The sequence below is a fragment of the Rhinopithecus roxellana genome, chromosome 15, assembly GCF_007565055.1.
Source record: "Rhinopithecus roxellana isolate Shanxi Qingling chromosome 15, ASM756505v1, whole genome shotgun sequence".
Taxonomy (NCBI): domain Eukaryota; kingdom Metazoa; phylum Chordata; class Mammalia; order Primates; family Cercopithecidae; genus Rhinopithecus; species Rhinopithecus roxellana.
The window spans coordinates 103,412,223-103,433,361 of NC_044563.1; the positions used below are offsets into that span (position 1 = coordinate 103,412,223).

Here is a 21,139-nt window from a genome sequence, read left to right on the forward strand (position 1 = left end):
GGAGATAGTCAAGAGATAAGCCATTATTATTACAAACATTTAGAAGGAAACCTCAGAGGTGACTAAGAAAGATTGACCCATCGCGGGAGGAAAACTGGAGAGAATGGTGCTCTGGAAGCCAACTGGTAAAAAAAAGTGTTTTAATTGGAAATAAATGTTACATTATTGTAGCGTAAACTATAGCAGTACTAAGTCTAATTTACTCCATGATAGAGTAAGGAGCAATTGAAAGTAATGTGTGAATGTCTATTATTTGCATAAGGCAAGTGGTGATTAAAGAAAGCAAACACACGAGTGCACACACATGCACATGCAGATAAAGCATTTTCCCTGCCTTCAGAGTGCAAAGGCAGGGACATAGAATTAGGAACACTGGCTATAAATCTCATAAAATATGACAAACAAAGGTCTGTGCGATTACGGATGAAGTACAGATTAATTTTGATTGGCAGCTTCAGGCGGAAAAGGTCATATTTGAGCTGGGTATTAAATAACGACTATGAGTTTGTGGATGAGAAATAGGAACAGACAAAAGAATAATGACATTTGAAGTGAATAAGATAGAATGAAAAATGGTATAGAGGCATGAAAAGGCACAGTATGTTTAAATGAGAAATAAACTCATTCGACAAAAATAGACCCTGCAAAAGAAGCAGGGATAAACATGCCTTTTTTCCTTTGTTAAAAATCTTACTCAACAGTCCAATAGAAAGACAATTTTGATAAAGTGAGATTTTTCTCAGAACCAAATATTGTGATTAGCATCAATTTGCAAAAAGCCTTTTTTATTCTGGGAAAAGCCTCAAGCATGACATATTATAAAATGAATATACACTTGGATAAACTTAACTGTAGAGAAATATAAATTATTCCATGTATGTTATTCCATTAGGTCGGTTTTAATTTCAAATAACTTTGCTTGGGCTATTTTCTAACTTTCTTAAATGTAATGTCATGTTTTAATTTTATGTCTTTTCTAGAAATGGTTCTCTTTACTGCGAGGCTGCAAGGTCACCCAATGAGAGAGGGGCCAAATAAGCTGGAACATCATCTAATACACTGAATGTAAGTGAGTGCAACATTAATAGCTTTAAACAAAAGTAGAAAGAAATGTTGTTTCATATATGACTTATACTGCCTTGGAATAGTTCCATGTTTGTGAATTAATATGGTCAATTGCTGGATACATGACATGGACCAAGCTCTCACTGGTGAGTGTGGGGTTGCTGCACACACCTGTGTCAGGGCTCCATTTCTCCTTGAAGCACACAAATTACAGTTTTGCCTGGAGTCGGTTTGTCTGTTGTAATTGCTCTGCTTCTAGTAAAACATGGAAAGCCTGCTTTCTAACTGCAGTTGCATGTATTTTCACTTATTCCACTTTCTGACTCCTAGTGAACTCATAATTTACCCTTCCTTTATCTTTCTCTATCAGCCTGGTCCATCAGACACTACACTTAGCTTTATTTGCCGCCTGGGATCCAAAGTCAGTCTCTGGGTTCTCTCCAGCCCTCTAGCTCTCTATGAAATCTATCCCCTGGCATATTTTTCTTGCCAGTTGACCAGTTAATATTTATTTGTATAATTGATTATTGGATGTGCCTTTCACTAGACCAAATATTACATGCAGGCAGGAATCATGTCTGTTTGCTCATACCTCTTAGATATTCAACACAACCATGCTGTCTGACCGCATCTAGTCCTGAACAGGATGTGACCACTTAAAATGTTCCAGCTCTTTCAGTATTTTTCAAAATCTCTGTTCTCCATGAGCTCAAACCTTGCCCTGACTTCCTTAGTTTCAAATGAATTAGCCTCCTCGTTTAAAAAAAGATGAGGCTATTTGATGTGAATATCACCGAATTTTTCTTCGTTAAACGTTAAAATATCTATTTATCTTCACCTATACTCTTTTTCCAAAATAATCGCTCATATTAATTTTAATTATAACACTTTCATTCCTTTACCGATTTTACTGAATCGGTTATTTGTCTCTAAACTTGCATTTCTCCATTTCCCTGGTTCCTTCCACGCAGACTAAAACCACACATGTTTCTCTAATCCTGGAAACATATAGCCAACTAAAATCCAAACAAAACTATTCCCCATGATTTCACTCTTTTCCTATGTTTTTCCCCACATTAGCCCCTCTTTACCCATTCGAACTACTTGAAACAACTCTCAATATTCTTTGCCAATGCATGATAAATTCCACAGAAGAAGGATCTATTTTTGTTTCATTATGCAGTGTATCTCCAGTATCTAACACAACATCTAAAATGGTAGGAGCTCAATAATTAAATAAATACATTTTAGTTCCCATCTCTCTTCCCACTCTACCTGAGTGTGAAAATTTTGCTCCAAGCACTGCTTAAATTACTCTCACCAAGATAACAAACTGTAATAACTCTCTCCTCTCTTACTCAATTTATAGCAATGCTTCAAATTCTCTTTTATATCCCATATCATAGTCTATCCTAATTATTTTAACTGTGTATATGTCTCATCACTTCTTCATAGTCTCAGCCCCTTGAGGTCAGGACAATTAACTTGGTTATTTCTTTTGTTTCCCTAACTTTTAGCTAAGAACTTATTTTTCAACGTTTTACTAATGACTTTAGTTAACAGATTTAAGTACTGAAGGATTCTCTGACATTACTCCGACAACTTTAGCACTACCTTTGATAAAATGTTTTGTCCCTGAAATAACAATGTAAAAAATGGAATAGAATATCCTGTTATAAACCATTTCAAAATCATTGGAGGAAGAATTCTAAAACTTTTTAACCAAATGAATCATGACATTTATATATAGGCTTCATAATTATATATAATCAATTAAAAAATAATTATAAGTATCTATGCATATGTATGCCACACATATACCCCCCCCCCACACACACACACCCCTTTACCCTTGGCTACTTTAGTGCATTATGATCATATTTATACATTAAATCCTGCACTATATATCAATTGGGTCTCTATGATAAACAAATATATGCATACGACCTTAGACATAAACCACACAAATAAGCCAAGTGAAATATAACCCCCTATAAATTAACATTCTCACAAAAGAGACAACATAAAATCTTGAGTTAAATCATTAAGACTCTGCTTATTATATATACATAAGCAATAAGAACGCATGCATGCTCACGTGTCTAAAAAAGTGGTTGTAACTATATAAATGAATAGCCATTGATTAAATTATTTCTAAGAAAATGAAAGCCTTTTCTACTGTCTTTAAATTCCCAGTAAATGCACACAATAGAAGGAAGAAAACCCTAAGCAGCTGTTTTAGGAGTTTGAACAGAGATTTAATAATTATTCCACATTTCCCTTCCCTCTGTCTTCATTTTCTGCAAACTCAAAATTGGGTTCTTGTTTGTTTGCTGCTTGATTCTTTTCTTCCACTAACTCATATGGATCAGTAGATCGACTTGAGTGTATTTGCCCCAGTTCTGATATTCTAAAACTCCTTTGGGACACTGTTTCTTGTAATTACCTATAGCTGCATTTACTAAAACCCACGGATTAAAGTTTTCCTACCATGCACCTTGCTCAGGCCTTTGGGAGATCTTACAGTCCGTGGAAAGGGATCAGGAAAATTCACACTGATTGGTGGCTTAAGGGCCAAATAATTTATTCTTTAATTAACTTTTCTGTTTTTCCATTAGTTGTGATTTAATATAAACATAATAATTTAAGAAATGTTTGGGGGATTTAATTTGTTTTGTCCCCAGTAAAAAGTCTTAAATTTAACCCGTTTTCAGACTTGTATGTAAATGCTTTTGCTTGTATGATGTTCACTCATATGGATCACTGTTTATCATAGGGGCATTTGTAAAATCAAAATAATTCACAAAGTAATAATATTTTAAAAATCTAGACACAGTAACAATTCAGGGACAGCCATAAAGGCTTGTAGAGAATCACTTTAAGATGGGAGGTCTGTCAGTCTCTAATTTGGTACGTTGGATGATTATGTGGTTTATGGTCTTTGCCTTCTTTGTAAACATTTGGCATATACATTGGTTCAAGCCTGGAAACGATGTCTGCATGTGATGTATCAGAGACACTAATTCAGAAGGACCCCAAATTCTATTAATTCTATTTAGTTTTTCGGCTAGCTCTCTTTTTTTGCCTTTTCATGCTGTCCTCTTTCCTGTAAGTTGACCTGTAAAGACTAGAAGAACAGGCTCCGGTCCCCACTTTGGTCATTGGGAAGCCCCAGCAGCAGATAATAAGAAAGAAAAAGTGAAATCAGGGTCTCTACTCTCCAAGTTTCTTTGTGTATTCGTCTCAGACTGGCTGGATTCCTCAGCCAAAGAACTAGTATTTTTCTTGGCTACCTTCTAGCCATGAAACATGCAGACACTGCTTACCTGAACAGTTTCCTCCCCTGCTACCTTCTGGACTAGAAGTGGTAACAACTCTTTTTCTCTTATTAGCCCCAGGTCCTGCATTCTCGTTTATGGCTCCCTAAGCCCTGGTTACATCTTTGTAAGAAACTTTCACTGAATTATCTTAACTTGAGTGTGCCAGCTATTTCCTATCAGAAATCTGATTGATAGAACTCTCATTGCTGTTCCTAAATTAGCTTCATATTGATTATAATTTTGCAAAATTATGGCTAGTAGAGCTGAATGTTAAATTAAATGTAACTATTTAGGATAATAGACATGAATTACATGTCAATAGAGAAAAGGTCTTGGAAAAATAAGAAAAAATACTGCATTTGTAACGTTTGCTCTTTTCTTTCATGTGTTTACTTTGGACTCTAAATTAGATTTAAGAATTGAATAACTAGAAGGTAGTGCTATTTCTGGTGAACTTTTCCCTTTTTTCTATGGATGGATAGCACTGAAGTTACAATGAATTCATCAGGACATCCAAACTACATTTTTCCCCGTTTAATTTTTTATGTTTAAAAATATTAGAGGTTAGTTGACCGATATGGCCAATAGTTGCACTATTTTGTTTTTATTTATTTATTTTTATTTGTATACATTTAAGGGGTACAATGGAATTTTGTTACATGAATATATTGCATAGTGGTGAAGGCTGGTCTTTAAATGGATCTAGCACCTGAGTAAGCTAAACTCTTTTAGACCTTGATAAACTTTTAAAGAAGTATGGGACTAATGTGGCATGAATGGCCATATTTGCCAAAAAGGAAGGCTGGCTGTATTGGTATTGTTGGCATCTGGTACGTCAAATGATTATTTTAATAATTTACTTTAAGTTTTGCAACTTTAAAAAGGAAGTGTCTAATACGAATATAATTGGACTTCTTCCATCTGTGAAGAATTCAAAAGAGAAACATATTTTCTTATTTAATTACACAAATTAGCCTCTGAACACTTTTTAATCTTGGTATTAGAGGAAAGAGGCAGTTCTTGATATTAAATTTTAACCTTGTAGAATGGTATACAATTATGCACCAAAATGTTTCCACAGCATTTTAGTGTTTTAAATTTGCTTGCTGATTTGAATTTATAAAAGAAATTACAGACTTATGAAATATTTGTGGAATTAAAAATAAATATAACCCTAGCATAGAACAATTATAATTTTAGTTAATTTACCACAATTTTCTTATATAATTTTAATTCACATATGATATTTTTATTCATAGGTCAAATATTTTTCCAAATTTCTACATAGTTTTATAATAATCAAAATTATTCAATGATTTTAGTAATTTAATAATTAAATATAGCATTTCTATAGAATGTCAAAGCAAAGATGCAATTCAGTGAAACTATGACTAGACATTGGCATTCTTAAATACCTTTAAGAAGTCTGCTGGCCACAGAGTAAATATTCAATAAATGCTAGCTATTATTACTTAATGAAAGAGATAATAGAGTTTTAAAAGTATAGATTACCTCCATTATTGACATTTTAAAGTACGCAACTACTCCCATATTGTGAATTAGCAACTTTCACCAATTCTACGATGCATAATTATTTTTTCAAAATTTTCCAACTCCATCTCATGATGTGCCTCAATTAAACGCAATAATGTTTAATTTTCAATATGTTTGTATTTTATGTGATACATTAAAAAACCAGGAAGTCCATGACATCTTAATATTTATTTTATAAGATTAGGTTGTCAGACACAGGAAAGAGTGTGTGTGTGTGTGTGTGCGGTGCGTGTGTGTGTGCATGCACATAGGGCAAGGGATTCTGAAAGAAAGGTTACGTTAGACCATACTACTTTCATATCATCATCTGGAAGTCCTTCCTATTTTTCACCATGAAAACTGCTACACAACACCGTAAGATTTAGATAGTGAGACAATAACAAAGCAGTTCATTTCACTACTTGAGTTATAGGGTTTTTAAAAAAACAATATATTTGTAACTAATATTTTCCTTTTAAACTTCTAAATAATGTTTTAGGTTATATATGTTATGGATCCACTTAAAAAAAAACTTTACATTGATTCCTTAGGAAAAATGGCTAAAAGTAAGTGAAAAATGTCTTCCCCCCTCTGACACAACATCTTTGCAAAAATGAATACGTGGTAGTCTGATACACATACCTCTCGCCAGTAATTCAGCAGAAACTAGGCTCTGTGTGAAACACGTAAGTGAACTATAATATGTCAAATGCATGCCTTGAAGTACTTCCTACTTATAGGCAAAAACACAATTTAGTTGTAATAATAGAAATTATATTTTAATCAATATACCCTTTGCTATTAATTCATTTTTAAATGCCTGAAGAGGCTTTAATAACATGTTAGGAAAATCACCCATCTAAAGAGTAACTCCAAAGAGAAAAGGGCTAGAATCTTCTCATTTCCAATTTATTATGTACAAAATTGACTTATATAATTTACACACTTGTTTTTCCTAGAAAAAATAGCTATTCTTTATGTACTCAAGGTGTCTTTCTTGGCAACTCAAAAAGAATCTGTAGGTTTTATTGGCAGCACAAACTTTATAAAAATTAATAAATACATATTTTATTGTCTTTAATAAGGACTAGATGTTTGATAATATTCTTTTTTTTTTTTTTTTTTTTTCCTCTATTGCTCAGGCTAGAGTCCAATGACACAATCTTGGCTCATTGCAACCTCCACCTCTCAGGTTCAAGCGATTTGTCTGCTTCAGCCTCCTAAGTAGCTGGGATTACAGGCACGCACCACCACGCCCGGCTAATTTTTGTATGTTTGGTAGAGATGGGGTTTTACCACGTTGGCCAGGCTGGTCTCAAACTCCTGACCTCATGATCCACCCTCCTCGGCCTCCCAAAGTGCTGGGATTACAGGCGTGAGGCACCGTGCTGACTGATAATATTCTTTAATTATCAGTGCCTGCTGTATTACAGACATAATCTAGATTTTACCTTTACTCAAATTTGCTTATTTTATTGATTAGCTTTGTGTTTTACAATAACATACCCATTTTGGAAATATCAGGAAATAAATGTAAGTCCCTTAATGATCTGAACACTCATGATCCTCCCCTGACAAACATAGCCATCCTTAACACTGATGCACACATATTTACATAGTTTGTGCACATATCTGAAGTTTGTATTAAACGTTTTATTGAAAATATTTTTCTTGTTAAATATGTGTAACTTTTTTAACTTTTAAAGTTTGCATGGTATTTCTGTGTAGACTTCTATCTTGACTTATTTAATGAATAGTATTAAAATAACTCGAACTTAAAGTATAATTTTTAAAAAAGTATACTATAACCAAATTTACATCGTTAAAAGCAGTGGTTTTTATGACATGCTCAAAGATATTCTGATAAAGTAACAAACCTGCTAGAGACAATCTCTTCTTCATATTTAAAAAACTAAAGGACGCAGCCGATACGCATTTGAGTCAAGATTCATGTGAAATAGATTTTTTTTTTTTTTTTTTTTTTTTTTGAGACGGAGTCTCGCGCTGTCGCCCAGGCTGGAGTGCAGTGGCCGGATCTCAGCTCACTGCAAGCTCCGCCTCTCGGGTTTACACCATTCTCCTGCCTCAGCCTCCCAAGTAGCTGGGACTACAGGCGCCCGCCAACTCGCCCGGCTAGTTTTTTGTATTTTTTAGTAGAGACGGGGTTTCGCCGTGTTAGCTAGGTTGGTCTCGATCTCCTGACCTCGCGATCCACCCGTCTCGGCCTCCCAAAGTGCTGGGATTACAGGCTTGAGCCACCGCGCCCGGCCGTGAAATAGATTTTTAAAGATGTGTGCCATCCTAAAAGAGGGCCGCTAAAAAGGGGCATGATGAATCTAGTAGACACCTGGCAAATAAGGGAATTGGCAAGACTGATTTAGAGAGTTCTGGGAAACTCTCCCCCAAATAGGAAATAGGTCAAATTGTTTATTTTAAAAATTTACAAATTTGATTTCATATATATATATATATGTGTGTGTGTGTGTGTGTGTATATATATATATATATATATATATATATTTGCAGGCATCACACTCTCTCTTTAAATGCAAAACACACACACACAGGTACACACACATGCACACACATATCCCACATACTAGCATTACTTTAAATTTTGGAATGCTATGTGTTTAGCCTTAACACAGACATCATCACAACTAAAAGACATCCTCCAATGAAAAGGCTGTGTCCTAGATCTCATTTCTCCTTACACAAAGGCTCACTGGGAATTCTTAGTGAAAGACAAAGCTTTTCAAAGGGCTCCTGATCGACCAATCATATAGATTAATATGATCTTTATCTATTCAACATACTGATATTGAGTTGTTTCTGTGAGCATGGTATTTGTTCTAGGCATGTGGAATTCCAAGCAGGCATAATACCTTGTTGCTATGCTCAATAAACACAGTTTTGATAGGCAAAGAATGTCAAACCCACACTGTTTTATGTTATTGCAATGATATTGAATGATGCAAATACTGAACATCTACTTTGTGTGTAACTGTGATGACAGGGCTTGCTTATGTTATTCAAGCCTACTGTATTTCACAATACCAAGGGGACACTATTTATCTTATATATATTATGTAAATGGTGGCCTCTTGAATTACAGAATGCTGTGGTCCTCCTTTATTTTGTTAATTATCTCAAAAATCACATTAAGTAGTTTTGTTATCTCTTTTTCTAAAGGGAGAAGAGTAAGCCTCACTAACTTTATAATCACATAGTGACTAAATGGCAGAACTGGGTTGGAACTTGGATCTGGATGATGCTAAAGCCTCAGTCATTTCATTTCTCCATTATGTCTGTTGTTATAATATTATCAAAATGGCACACAACTCATAATTTAAGTGCCCCTAGGTTCTTTTGTAAGTGGAAATTGTACATTAGAGGCCATCTATATCATTTATCTTTGGAGAAAAATAATGTCCTGCAAATGCTCTCAGTTCTTGGTATATGCAGAAGCTGAAGGTCCTGCCACTTTTACAGATGAGCATTCACAATTTGAAAAGCTCTGTAAAATGTTCTATTAACCTTCTTATAAGAAGTTACCCAGGAAATCTCTTAGTGATATACGATCTGAGTCACAAATGCATATGTCTACCCTTTTCCTAGTCACATTATGGAGAGAAGGAAAAAACTGACTAGATTAGAGCCACAAAACTTTGGAACTTGCAAATGAAAATTTAACCTCCTATTGAATTTAAGACATATGTAAGTTACATAAATATTATTGAAGTAAACTCATTAACACGCCTGGGAAACATCTCAAAGCCATGTACCATGATGAGTCACTAGGTTTGTGATTATATATGTATACATTTTTACTATATAAGTATATGAAATAAACTGTGATTATGGGTCAAGAAAATATTGGAAAATACTATATTACATTTAGTTTTATTCTAAGAAATAGCTTAATTGAATTTTGTCTGTTGTAATTGCATAAATTCATATAACATTAATGATATACATATTTCATGTTCTTTTTAAAACAAAACTTGTAAATCTATGAATATAAACCTCAACCAGCTTTCCTACCCTCCCTCTAAGACCAATTAAGTGTCTCATTGTGTCTTACGAGACATTTTAAAACTTTCTGAATTTTTAATGAACGTGGCTTACTAAAACATAGACTTACCCTTTCATTGAAAGCCTATTTGCTTTTTTAGACCACAACATCAAATGATATTAAAGCTACATTTTTTAATTGCTGTGTTGCATATGTGTTAGCTGTATTCCCATAACCAGATTGTAATTTCTTAAAGAATAGCTCTGAGTTTTTTTTCCTCTATGTGTCTTTTGATAGAAATCTTCCTATTTCCTAATCCTTTCCTTTTTTTTTTTTTGTCTTGGGTAATTTGTTGAATAAAATAGATGCTCAATATATATATATTGCTGAATTGAATCATGTTATCTTTCCATCTCCTGTAACACTCATGGCAGTCTAGATCTCACAGAAGGTACACAATACGTTTTTTATTGATTAATGATGCATACATCCTAAATCTATGCATGAGACTCTTTTCCTTAGTAGAATTGCATTAATATTCCTATCAGATTGTATAGAGACCAACAAGTTTTAAAAACAGGTCTTATTTTCATCCTTAATGTTGTGTGACTGAAAGATAATATGATTCCTAAATTTTAAAGTAGAATTATAAAGAGAAGACATGGAGGAAAGAATAGGGAATGCACAAAAAATTTCTACGTTCCGTTAAAATAAATGATTTTCAGTTGTCTATTCTATCTTCTTATCTTAATTAGGGAAACCAGGTAGAGTGAAAAAAAAATATTTTCTAAGACGCTAAAAAAGTGGCTTGTCATTTAAGCATTGCCTTTCAATACCTTTGTGAATTTAGGCAAAGCATTAACCTTTTTGAGTTTCAGTTGTCTGCTTTAAAAATAGTATAATAATTGTATATGTGATGCAATATGGTGCTGAGAATTAAATAAACTGCCCTTTGTAAAAGAACTGAAAAGAGAATTCACAAAGGCAGAAGGTCAAAAGATGTGAGTCATGGCTTTCCTCCCACTCTGCTATAGTTACATAATATACATAATATAACTGATCAAGAGAAGATAATAACTCATTGAAAATTGATGTGTAGGACTGGTCTATATACTTCGTTATGGGAAAAAAATGTTGTTCTCTGTATGAAATTATCTGTGGATATATCACCCTAAAGGTATACGCTATCATTAGAAAATTTTCATTGTGTTAGATACTGATCTGCTGTGTTTATTTATTGCTTGTTTTTGCTTGTTTCTTTGCTGGTTAATAGCCTTCTGATGTCAATGTTTTTCATTCTTTTCAATGTATTCTATATAATTATTATAAAACATTTTTGAATATTGACTTCAAATATTGTCTGTTGAAATCTATACTAGGGCAAATTTAGTCAAAGCGAGCTACAATTTATCAACTTGATAGTTAAAATCACAATGTAAAGTTTTTAAAGAATAGAATCTTACATAAAAGATTGATTTGAAAGGAGATGATAAATAGCTGACCCAGGGAAGATAAAATTCCTCATGTAAGCAGGCACAAAAGCATGAAAATTATTTCCAACCCCTACCCTCAAAGCTTTGATGGGGATGTTACAGGACCATCAGTGTTAAATGTCTGTCACATAAAGAAAATAACACCTACAAAGTCTTAGTTTTTCATTATGTTATTTCATTTTGCATTAACTGTTCACATAGTAATAATGTCAGGAGCAAAATTGCACTTTGTTCTGCCTATCTTACCTCCTATTTGTATACTCCCTAAATGGCATAGGTAATGCGTGCATAATACCCAGCCCAGTGCTTTGCTAGAAGTTCAATAAATGTTTGTTGAATTGGATTAGCACATTAACATGTAAACTGTCAGATTGCAGAGTTTACAGCCTGCAAATCTTATTTTAAAATCTAGGTTTATGCAAATTTGCATATTATTTAGAAAATGAGTAAATTACACTCATCAATGTCTAATTTATATGCACTTCCACACACTCATTTGAATAGTTTGAAGTATTACCACTGACCAACAAGTTGGATAGGGCAAGAGAACTTCTTCATTTTGGGATTGACAATTTTTTAGAAGATCACCTAAATGTTTGTTTATTTACCACGTAATATTTTTTCCAAATGAACGTTCTTTGGAGGTTTTTAATTTATTTTTCATTTACCACTTTTTGAGTTCTGTTTTGTTTCTTTCATTTATTTTTATTTTTGGTTCTAATGTATTTAGTTTTTGAAGGACAGGTCTTGAATGCTTCTCCAGCAAATAAAGCTTATCACGCCTTGTTAGTAAATGATAAAAGCGACTTAAGTAGTTAAAAGGTTGACTTTTTTGCTTAACTAGTATTTTATTGAGTAGTGGTTTTTCATTCAAGAAAGAGAGTATGCTTTTTTTTGGCTTGTGGCATTATGTCTACATGTACTTTTTCTTTTGAGCTGTTATAAATTTATGATAGGTGTTGGCCTCTTTAGTTTTCAATTTAAATAGAAGTGAAACTGGCTTCTTCACAATTTATTTTATCTTCCTTCCTATTCTTTTACTCAGGTATGTAGATTTTACAAATCTTTATATAAAGTACTAGAGAGAAACATCCAACAAAGTATGTATTCAACTGTAGTGAAATATCCAATGTGAAAAAAACATTGCCTTGCTTTTTTATGATGCAGTGCCCTTAAACTGAAGTTGTGTGTCTGATTAGACAACAACAATACCTATGTTTCATATTTCAATGGATCTAATTTCACCTTTATGTACTCAAGTAAATTCAGAAACTTCAAGTGCATGATATTGGAATTATTTTAGAAGACGATAGTTTGCAAGATCTTTTTGACACGATTTCCAAAGAAACAACAACAAAGAAGGTGATAAATACTAATTTTAAAATAAGTTACACTTTTAAGTGACTTAGAGAAGCCACACTGATATTGAAGAATTTTTAAATTTTTGAGAAAACATTGCAGCTCTGTTGCCAATCAGAGAAGACATTGAATAATGCGTTTTTGCTGAGAATAAAGAATGAAACTCAGTGTACAACAAACAAGCTATAGAGAGAAAGAGTTGTATTTTAAAGGCTACATAGTTTCAAGGTGTTCAACTGATGAAACCTTTGTCTTGTCAGCAAGCTTCTTTCACTGTTTCTATAATCACAATGCAGTTTTTATACTCTGCAATTATCTTTAATTGTGAGGATACGCAACCTCTTATTAAACTAAAAGAAAGACAGTAGCTGTGCATATTAAAGAACCTGTGAACTCCAATAGCCTGTTTTGATTTCTAAATGATTTTGACACTCTCTTGAATAATGATTTCCCCATTATATTCCTTGCATGTGGTGAGTTTCTTAAAGGAAAAATGCTGGCAGCATCCTCTTAGTAACTTTCCTCACTGAAGTATGGTTAGCAAGAGACTCCATCTGAAGATGGTCAGTTCCTGTGTGTCCAGCTACAGGGAAAAGTTACTCAGCACTACATGGGCTAGCTATTGTAGCTGAAAAAAAAAAGGAAGAAATTCTACAACATCTCAGTCTCTGTCAATGGCTACAGTTTCAGCCAAAGAAGTTGAACTATCTGATAGAAGACTGTTTAAATCTGAAAGAATAACAAGCTAGTAGGGTAGAGGTAACTGATATATTTGCATATCTCTATATTTGCTGGACTGAAAACAAACCCTCTCCCTCCTGACTGTGCATACACATACACCCTATATATAACCCCATACATTAAAATAAATCACTCCTTTAACTAGGATTGCTGTACAATATATGTAACACTCTTTAGCCTGTATTTTATTCTACCTTCTATAATTATAACCTACTAACACGTCTGATAGATTGTAAGCTCTTTGAGATCAAGTATTAGTGTATTTTACACTTCATCTTTTCTTTTTATGTGTGTGAATATATGTATAGAACACACATACATACATAAAAATATTCATACACACATACATATAGAAATTAAATAGAATACATACATGTGAATTTCTTTTAAATACACACACACACACACACACACACACACACACACACACACACACACACACACAAACATACTCAGAAATATTGGAGGTTCAATTCCAGATCACCACAATAAAGGTAGTATCAAAATAAAGCAAGTCATCGATTTTTTTGGTTTCCCAGTGCATTTAAAAGTCCTGCTTCCACTTTACTTACACTATACTGTAGTTTTGTTTGTTTGTTTGTTTTGAGATGGAGTCTCTCTGTGTCATCCAGGCAGAAGTGCAGTGGTACAATCTCAGCTCACTGCAACCTCTGCCTCCCGAATTCAAGCAATTCTCTCACCTCAGCCTCCCGACTAGCTGGGATTACAGCTGCGTGCCACCACACCCAAGTAATTTTTGTAATTTTAGTAGAGACAGGGTTTCACCATGTTGGTCAGGCTGGTCTTGAACTCCTGACCTCAGGTGATTCACCCGCCTTGGCCTCCCAAAGTTCAGGGAGCACAGGTGTGAGCCACTGCTCCCAGCCTATACTGTAGTTTTTAAGTGTGTGATGGCATTGTGAATCAGAAACAAAGTATCTACCTTAATTAAAAAGAATTATTACTAAAATGATCATAAGATCTTAGCAAGTCTTAATCTTGTTCCTGGTGGAGAGTTTTGCTTCCATGTTGATGGCTGCTGACTGACCAGGGTGGTAGGTCCTGAAGGTTGGAGTGACTGTGACAATTTCTGGAAATAAGACAACAGTGAAATTTGTCACTGGGTTGAGTCTTACTTTCACAAAAATTTTTCTGTAGAATGCAATGCTGTTTGATACCTTTTTACCCACAGTAGAACTTCTTGCAAAATTGGACTCAATCTTCTTAAACTCTGTGGCTACTTTATCAACTAAGTTCATGTAATACTCTAAATCCTTTATTGTCATTTGGACAATAGGCACAGCATCTTTGCCAGGAGTAGAGTCTATCTCAAGAAACCACTTTTCTTGGAAATGTGCAGACAGCTCTTGGAGAAAGTGGCCAGGAATGAGGTCCTGCTCAGGCCACTGCCCCAACCTGAGAAACAGGAACAATCTGCTTTGTGCCTGGTGCTGTGCTTGCCTTGGGGAAATCAGAAGGTTGGGATTCGTCCTTGCCTTGCTTTCAAGGCATGTGTAGCCTGTGTAATATTTTAGCAGCAGTGGAAAGCAGAGCATATGGAACCTGTAGTTTCTGCCTGTTAGTTTTTCCTTGTTGCCTCAATCCCTGGGGTACGAGGGGTTTTCTTGTGCTCAGAAGAAACCATTTGAAAACTCAGCAACAGAGTTTGTCCACATGACCCTTTTCAGGATGCCTCGAAGATGGTACTTTTTGTTTTTTCCTGCCTTCTATTTGTGAACCCTGAGATTCTTCTCCCAGCTCAAGGGGATATTCTGGAATAAGGGTAGGGGACTTAGACACGTGAAACTGGGAGTGGAGAGAAGAGCTATTTCTCTTTTTATTTTGTCTAGAAGATATTTTAAAGAATGCATGCTTTTCCTGGTTGGAATTAAGTAGGAAATGAGGCTACACTTCATCAGATATGGTACAATCAAGTTTGGGGTTTTCCCACCAAAACATTCAAATCCTCCCCGCCTATTCCACCCCTTTTAATTGGTGCCTGCTGGAGAGGATGTCTATATATACACTCCTGTACAACTTCAGACTTGGGCTCTTTTCTCTCTCTCCCAAGATGAGTCTCATCAGACTGAGTGGTTGGGGGTGGGCGTGCGCACGTGTGCACAAATGTGCTTAGCTTGGTTATATTTTTCGACAAGAGGGGCCTGCAGCTTTCCTCTTGAGACTGGTTTATCATGTCTCACTTTCTGGCTTCATCCTTTGAACATTGACTTTTAAGTCCAATACAGGTAGGGGCTTGATGAAAGTGTGTTCCGTGCTCCCCTCTGCTACCTAAAATCAAGACATAAAGAAGGCTTTGCCTAGCATAGGACTTTAGTTTGGGAAGGATCTAGATGGGGAGAGAGAGAACATAAATCTAAACAGGAAGGGGAGATCTTAGCAAAAGGAGAATGGTGCCTAACCTGCAAGCCAGTGACTTGCCTTTGGAGGGGGAATGGGCGGTGGTGGGTCTGATTTACAGTCATGAACTTTTGTGTCTGCTGATTCTCACCAACTCCTCACTCCCCCACAATTATAATGGGGACCAATGTTTTTAACTTTGCCTATTTGTTGGTGGGTGGATTTTCCCCTCGTCTCATTCTATCCTAAGATCATGGGCAAAGCTCTTTATTTTGGGGGAGAAGAAAAACTGTTGGAACCACAGAAAATAATGTTTTCTTTTATAACACCTGAAATTTGAAAAAAATATTTTGCTAGCAGATGTGCTATTTATTTATTTGCTATGTATATGAGAGTCTAAAAAAATCGAAAGCTGTATAGATTGGATCTAGTCATTAATTGCTTTGGGAGCCTTCTATGTGTGACTTATGACTTCTCTGCGTCCTGTGTATCTCTCTGAATTAATTACCTGGAAAGAAGCTACGGTAGCTTTCAAATAGGAGATGATTTTCAGAAATTTATATATTTCACAATTGCCAGCCCCGTAAAATACTTGGTTGAAATACTAAAACAAAAACAGAAAGAAACCACTTTCTTTGATCATCCTTCAGAAGCAACTCCTCATTGGATGAAATTTGATTCTGACATTGCAGCAATTCAGTCCAATCTTCAGGCTCCACTTCCAGTTCTAGTTCTCTTGGTACTTCTGTCATTTTTGCGGTTACTTCTGCCACTGGTATTTTATTAAATATATATTTTTTAAATTTTAAATTTTGATAGGTATATTGTATATATGTATGAAGTACATAAGGTGTTTTGATACAGGCATGCAATGCATGGTAATCACATCATGGAGAAAAGCTTTTATCCTTTGTCTTACAAACAGTATAATTATACTGTTAATTATTTTAAAACATACAACTAAAGTATTATTGATTACAGTTACCCTGTTGTAACTGTGGGTCTTAATCATTCTTTCTAACTATTTTTTGTACCCACTAGTCATGCCACTGAAGTCTTGAACCCCTCAAAGTCATCCAGAAGGTTTGAAATCATCTTCTTATAAACTGTAATTAATGTTGATAGTTTGACCTCCTCCTGTAAATCACAATTGTTCTTAATGGCATCTAGAATGGTGAATCCCTTTCAGAAGGTTTTAAAATTATTTTGCTTACATCCACCCGAGAAATCATCATCTATGTCAGCTGGAGCCTTACAAAATGTATTTCTTAATTAACAAGACTTGAAAATCAAAACTATTCCTTCATCTATGGGTTGCAGAATGGATGTTGTGTTAGCAGGTCTGCAAACAACGTTAATCTACTTGTACATCTCCACCAGAGCTGCTGGCTGAATAGGAGCATTTTCAACCAGCAGTAACGTTTTTAAATAAATTATTTTTTTTCCTTAGCAGTAGGTCTCAACATTGGGCTTAAAAACTGTGCTTTAAACAGATGTGCTGCTATCCAGCCTTTGTTATTCCATTTAAAGAGCACAAGCAAAGTATATTTAGCATCATTCTTATTGGCCCTGAGGTTTTTAGAATGGTAAATGGGTGTTGGCATCAATATAGAGTCACCAGCTACATTAGCCCTGTAACAAGAGAGTCAGTCTGTCCTTTGAACATTCAAAGCTAGACATTGACTTCTCTCTAACTATGAAAGTCCTAGATGGTGTCTTCTTCCAACATAAAGCTGTTTCATCTACATTGAAAATCTGTTGTTTGATGTAGCTACCTTCATTAATGATCTTAACTAGATCTTCCGGGTAACCTGCTGCAGTTTCTACTTGAGCACTTGCTATTTCACCTTGTAGTTTTATGTTTTAAAGATCCTTGTTTTCTCAAACCCCCTGAACCAAATTCTGATAGCTTTAAACTTTTCTTCTGCAGGTTCCTCACCTCTCTCAGGCTTCATAGAATTAAAGATAGTTAGGGCCTAGTTATGGGTTAGGCTTTACTTAAAGGAATGTTTGGCTGTTTTGATATATTCAGACCTCTGAAACTTTCTCCATATCAGCAGTCAGGCTGTTTCATTTTATTATCATTCATGGTCACTGGAGGAGCACTTTTAATTCCCTTCAAAAACTTTTCCTCTGCCTTCACAACTTTGTTTAATATTTGGCACAAGAGGTCTAGCTTTGGGCCTATCTGACTGGCTTTTGATATGCCTTCCTATTTAAACTCGATCATTTCTAGCTTTTGATTTAAATTGAGTGTAGGGTGACTCTTCCTTTAACTGGAACACTTAGAAGCTATTGTAAGGCTATTAATTGATCTAATTTCAATATTGTTGCATCTCGGGAAATGAGGGATGCCTCAGAAGAGGAGGACAGGTGGGAGAACAGCCCATCATTGAAGCTGTCAGACACATACAACATTTATCAATTAAGTTTACTATCTTATATGGTGTGTTCACGGTGCCCCAAAACAGTAACAGCAGTAACATCAAGTATCACTGATCACAGAGCACCATAACAGAGATGATAATAATAATGAAAACATTTCAAATATTGTGAGAATTACAAAAATGTGACACAAAGACATGCTGTTGGAAAAACCCCACCAATAGAATTGTTCAATGCAAAGTTGCCACAAAATTTCAAAATGTTAAAATTGCAATATCTATAAAATGCAATACAGCAAAGCTCAACAAAAAAGAGGTGTGTGTGTGTGTGTGTGTGTGTGTGTGTGTGTGTGTGTGTGTGGAGAGAGAGAGACAGAGAGATTATCTTTTCTTATATGTCAACCTGTTAAAAGGCAATAGCATCATTTTACTTACCAGGGAGTTACCCTGTTTCAGTGAGAGTGGTAAATCAGATTAAATGTTATATATTCATATATAAATCAACACCATAATATAAGCATTTGGGTTCACTCCCTCTGTCTTCCCTTTAAAAAAGAAAAATCAATTCTTTGAGTCAGTCCAGTTGCTAGGATATTTCAGTATTGTTTAGTATTGTGTTTGGTTCACTCTACAAATACCTTTGGGAAGTCAGAATTGTATTGCTTCCTATCTATTCTTTTCTCTTCACATTTTATCCCTGTATTCTGACAATAGTTAAGGTTCACTTTTCCTCCTTCTTTTAGGATTTACTTAGAAGATTTAATATGAGTAACCATTAGTAATTTTCTGGGTGAAAAAAACTGGTAGAGGTACACTGCAACTCTAAACCTTTTGAAAAATGTCATATCAAATAATTGTACATTTTTACTTTCAGTATATATAAACATTCTTGTATGGCCTTCAAGGATGTTTAGAAAGATCACATTTGAATTTTCACGCTTCCTAAAGAGGCATGAGAAGTCGGAGTGCCAATGTGTTTTACCAACAAGCAGGCTACATGGCCCTGGTATTTTACTGCTAACGCCTGGAGTTATACTTCTTCCGTGAAATCCATTAAATTTTTATATGTACTCTATTTTATAGTTCAGGTTTACAATTAAACATATTCAAAAGTATGACATAGACAATGCATGTGTTCTTACCAGGAGTGCATTTGCGCTATTTGTGGCTTCTGCACATCAAGGTGTTCTGACACTTTACAAAAATAAGATCAGGCAGTTTGTGAAATTTGTACCATATTTCAATGTGTTTGAAAAAATATTTTGCTTAAAGAGACATTTTTAGATAAAAGAAAAGGAATTGAAAATGTGATCAAAGAATTTCCCCCACACAAAGCAACAGGCCCAGATGGTTTCATAAGGGAATCCCATAAAACCTTCAAATAATGTACCATCCCAAACACACAAAATTTTTAGAGTATAGAAAATGACAGATAACTTCCTAGTTCTTTTTATGATACAATCCATCATATTATTGGTATTAAGTCTTAGTAAATGTAGGGAGAAAAAAAAACCTACAAATTAACCTCAGAGATATTTATGTAAAAATAATAAATGAAATTGTATTTAAAATTTTTAATTGAATGTAGAACAAAATATATCATCTAAGTAAATTTCAAACATAGTATTATTCTGTATATTTACGATGGGATTACAATCTAAGGATAAAAAGAAATGAACATTATTTAGTAGATTTGGTGTTGATATTGATATAGTTCTTCCAAAATATTTTATATATGTTATAAATATTAGTATTGTCATTTTGGAGACAGAGAAATAGATATATGACATGAGCAAAGGAGGAGATAAAATCCTGGAATTAGCGTGAAACCATGATTTAACATAGCTATCATCCATCTACTGTTTTCCTTAGTTTGTTCTAAGGATTCGTCTTGAAATCAATTATTCCTAGTGGCAATTAGCACAATTATTGCCAAGTGGTTTCTAAATACCACTTGCCACTGAGACAAACCATTAATCTTTAGATAAATGTTTAATTCCTTGGCTGAGTTGGTAAAGTGCAAGTTGAACCTGGATCATCTTATTCCATAAATTAAGAAAATGATTGAAATTGATGGGCACGTTTCAAACTAACACACAAACCCACCTGAAGGTACTCCAACTGGTCACATTTAGAGCAATTTGTTCATTAAAATGAATAATGGGAAATACGTTATAATTTTGTAGAGAATCCATGAGTCAATTTGGGTCTTACATTTGTAGATAAGCATAAAAAAGGGAAAGCTGTTATTAGCATAAGAATGCCAACTGGTACTTCATGTAAACAAAATGAAACAAATAGAAAGGTCAGCATTTCACATCCACAATAGTAATAATTTAATTCAGGTAAAAATCATGAAAATTAAAACACTGAAACCATGGGGCAAAAGACTATTGGGGTACAGGATATTCATATAGTCTTAAAGTAACCCCCAGGCACATACATTTTAATTTTTGACTACAAAAGGAAAGATGTATCTTTAAAATGGAAAAAATCTGTGAAACATACTTAAATTAAGTGATCAAACATCACCAATAATGTGAAAAGTGGATATCATGCTCTTTGACTTACCAGTTTCTTTTGATCCTAAATTTTGTTTCCATCTTTTTCTTGTAGTAGTGTGTTTGTGCCTAAGAATAGGACTACACTAATTAGTCTTTTGAGTCTTTCTAGAAAACTGCTATGTGTGCAATCGCCATGCAGTCTTCTTGTGCCTCTGTAACATATAGCTCTCCTACACAGAAATATTCTTCATTAAGACAGTTTTATAAAGAACACAAATCTATGTCGGGAAAAGCTCGATTTTGTCTAGATAATCAGTAGGGGCCTTAATTAGAGTCGTGCTAGCTGTTTTAAAAAAAATAAATCCAG

At 34.5% G+C, this 21,139-nt stretch overlaps 1 protein-coding gene across 2 annotated transcripts in view; it reads left to right on the forward strand.

Moving 5' to 3' along the window:
• LRRC4C (leucine rich repeat containing 4C) overlaps positions 1–21,139 on the forward strand; it is a 1,344,784-nt gene that overhangs the window by 530,331 nt on the left and 793,314 nt on the right. The window contains exon 2 of one of the 2 annotated variants that reach the window (XM_030918790.1): positions 981–1,069. The exons of the other annotated variant lie outside the window; for it this stretch is intronic. The gene's annotated coding sequence lies outside the window, so the exon portion shown is untranslated. The remainder of the gene's footprint in view (positions 1–980; positions 1,070–21,139) is intronic. 2 annotated transcript variants of the gene reach the window in all.